Source organism: Otolemur garnettii, unplaced genomic scaffold, assembly GCF_000181295.1.
Source record: "Otolemur garnettii isolate 467f Iridium unplaced genomic scaffold, OtoGar3 scaffold00033, whole genome shotgun sequence".
NCBI classification, from domain to species: domain Eukaryota; kingdom Metazoa; phylum Chordata; class Mammalia; order Primates; family Galagidae; genus Otolemur; species Otolemur garnettii.
Window position 1 is genome coordinate 10,904,929 of NW_003852428.1, and position 3,656 is coordinate 10,908,584.

The window sequence follows — 3,656 nt, forward strand, 5'->3', positions numbered from 1 at the left end:
GTTTCAAAATGTGCTGTCAAAGTAGATCTGTGTGTTTTGGTCCTCATGATGTATGAAGGCTGAATAGTCTGATTTTAAAGGTGGTTGAGGCTAAGGAAAGGTAGGCAGGCAAAGGTAAGCTCTGAGTATATCATAGACACTGACGCAGGTTCCAGGTCCCCTGATGGGTCTTTCAGCGTGTTCTTCCTAAGTCAACATGTATTACATACTACATGGGACGCTCCTGGGTTTCTGACTGCACACATGCATTCTCTGAAAACAGAAATGTTGCTCACCTGTACACACACACACAAATGTATGTGTAGTGAGTTAAATGGCAGCCCCCACAAAACACATATAAATACACACACACACACACATCTATATAGCCATGTCTTTAACCACAGAACCTATGAATGTCTCCTTATAGACAAAGGATCTTTGCAAATATAATCAAGTTAAGTAGTTTGAGGCTCTCCTGGATTATCCAACATTGGCCCTACTCCATGGACAGGTGTTCTCATGAGAGATACACAGAGAAAAAGACAGAGAAGTGGAGAGGGAATGTGAACATGGAGGCAGAGAGCGGAGTGATGTGGCCAAGAGCCAAAGAACAACCGTGTCCACCGAACTGTAAGAGGCAGAGAACAGATCTCTCTGGGGTCGCTGGATGTAGAACAGCCTGGAGGGATCTCTCTGGGGCTGCTGAAGGGAGGATAGCCTGGCCCCAATCTTGGTTTCTGACTTCAGGCCTCCAGAACTCTAGAATAAATTTCTGTTCTTCTATACCCATGTGCGTTTGTTTCTCCAAGTAACCCCAACAGATTGCCAATTAGCCTTAGCCACCCAAATGGACGTAACTAGACTTACTTTTCCTTCTGTGTTTCTTTCCATAACATCAAAAATTTAGTACTACACCTAAGACTAACAATAATACTGTTATCATAATAGATTTATTAAATAGCAACTCTTCTCATTACTTTATGTGTTTTAAGTTATTAATCCTCACAACAACTCTGTGAATCAGGTACTTTTTAAGCCACTTAAAACTTGTTCTGAAGAAGAAAGTATGTATATTTTTCACCCCTCTCAATATGAAATTTTGCTCCTTTTGTCTGCCCTTTGAAGCGTGTATGCCTGGCTTCTGGCAGGGGCTCTGCTTAAAACCAGTGTTCTGAGATAACTAAACTGAAGTTCAGGATTGCACAGCCATATGCAATAGAAAGGCGTTTGGATTCAGATTTTCCTCCGAGCTTTCCCTGCCATACTACAGTGCCTCTTTAGAAAGAGACCGACTGTTTAATTCCTTCAATTGCTTGTCATCAGTAATGAGAAAACGGGGCTTCTTTTAATGATCAATTCCTCTCTCTCTCTCTCTCTCTCTCTCCATCTTTCTTTCCCCTTCCCTTGAATTCTTGCCATCTGTAGAAAATCTTGTCCCCTGACAATTTGTCCAGCTGAAATATTCACAACTCCGATCAGAGGAAACCGGCAGATTTGAGACAGTGTAAAACTGCCAAGTCTCCCAAAGTCTCCAAGTTGGTTGTTGTGAAGATTTCCTGGGAGAAATGCCATGTCCATTATGTCCAGTTTTAGCTTTGGAAAGGTTGCCTGCAGAATGTCAGTGTGCACCAAATCTAACCTTTCAGTGGTATTTTATATGAGAATAAGTGAAACAGTCTCTACAGCTTGGACTTCCCTAAAATAAAGATGTTAAATCCACCTAATGTGCTGGAGCCATTTGGGAGTTTTCATGACTAACTTAATGGGCTTAAGCAAAGTGTTGGACTGTAAGAACTACACAATTTACTGCTATGATGTAGTTGATGAATTTGGGGATGGAACAAATGTGACTAAGTAAGTGGTCAGAACAACTTTTAAGTGGTTTAAAAATGGCCCTTGGCCTCATTGGAGCAGATATAACCTTGCCTGGCAACTCTCAACACTGCCGTCAGCTCTAAAGTGACTCCTCTTCCAAAAACCTCACCTGCCTCCCTTGACCCCCTCCCCATGATGAGTTCTGGGTCTCTCCTACCTAATTGTGTTGAAATGTTCCATCCTTTGCTCTGTCTTTCCTAAAGGATTTCACATTATTTTTCAAGGAAAAGGTAACCCCAAATCTTTGTGTCCCCAGTGCATAACCTAGTCCCACTGGGAGCCCTTCCAAAGGAGCGTGCTTTATGCAGTGCCGAATCTCACACCAATGGCTGGACCTGTCTTCCAGGGAAGCAGGGTAAGGCACTCCTTAAATGAATAGAAAGGCCCGATGGAGCTCACCACGTGCTCTCACAGTCCTCCCTTTGGGGAGATCAGGGGTCAGAAAGTGAGGTTGGAGAGGTTAGACACAAAAAATTAATGAGATTTATATTTGAGATAAAGGAGAGCTTTAGCTCTCATATCGAGTAGCAACCTGTTAGGTGGCCAGTCCAGTAAGTTGGGAAGCTGAGCCCCTGCCAGAGGCCGGGCACAGGTGCATCAAAGGGCAGACACAAGGAACAAGATTTTATGTTGAGTGAGGTGGTCAAACATACATATTCAACAAGCTGTAGAAGAAGTCATGAATATTTATGAAGGGAAATCATGCCTTTGCAATTGTGCTTTCTTTCTCTCATCCAACACCACTGGGAACACAGTTTTAAAGAGTTTCTGGGTCTCCCCTTGGCTGAAAGGGGTCCGTTCAGTTAGCAGAGGGCTTAGCATTTTATTTTCAGTTCATAGAAAAAATGAAAATGAAGGTCACAGTAACTAGAAACTCCCTCTCTCCTTCTTTTGTTATTTGAAGGGTTAAGTGTGTGTGTGTGTGTGTGTGTGTGTGTGTGTGTAGACAGAGAGGAGTTTATATAAGGAACTGGTTCACAGAATTATGGGGCTGGCAAGTCTATCATCTGCAGTGCCGCTGGGAAGCTGGAGACTCAGGTCAGCTGATGTTGCAGTCTTGACTGGGAACTGTGTCCTCTGCTTAGTTCGGTTCCAGTGCAAGTTTCTCGGCTTCTTTGTGTTTCTCTATGGTTCTGAGCTCACTCTTCTCTACCTAGTGGTTTTCCATTTGCCTCCATCCAGCTACTGACAGTTCTGTCCCAAGGTGACATGAAGGCCGTTATTGTTCCTTTCCCTGAGCTGGTGGGGAATTGGGCTCCTCTCTACGATGTGGGCCACAGGCAGGAACTAGACACAGTTTTTTCATCTTCCTTTCAGTTGTTTTTAAAGCAGGGAAGCTGGTCACAGCCAGCTCACATGGAGAACTCGTGTCTTCCATGAACACACAGGTGTGGACCACCCAGGCTCCCCCGCCACTTCCTCAGCTGGCCTCCAGCCACGCTAGTTCTTCAAGTGCTCCTGCATCACTCATGTTTAGCTGGGCTTGGGTTCTAGACATACCCAACTTGATTTTAGATTATGGTTTAATTTGTTTCTCTTTTTAAATGTTTAACTTAAATATATATCTGTATTTTTAATCTATCCTTGCTTTGGATTTAAGAAGAGAAAAGGGTTGGCTCAATGCCCATAGCATAGTAGTTACAGTGCCAGCCACATACACCGAAGTTGGTGGGTTCGAACCCAGCCCAGGCCAGCTAACCAACAATGACAACTGCAACAGCAAATAGCTGGATGTTGTGGTGGGCACCTATAGTCCCAGCTACTTGGGAGGCTGAGGCAAGAGAAAGGCTTAAGCCCAA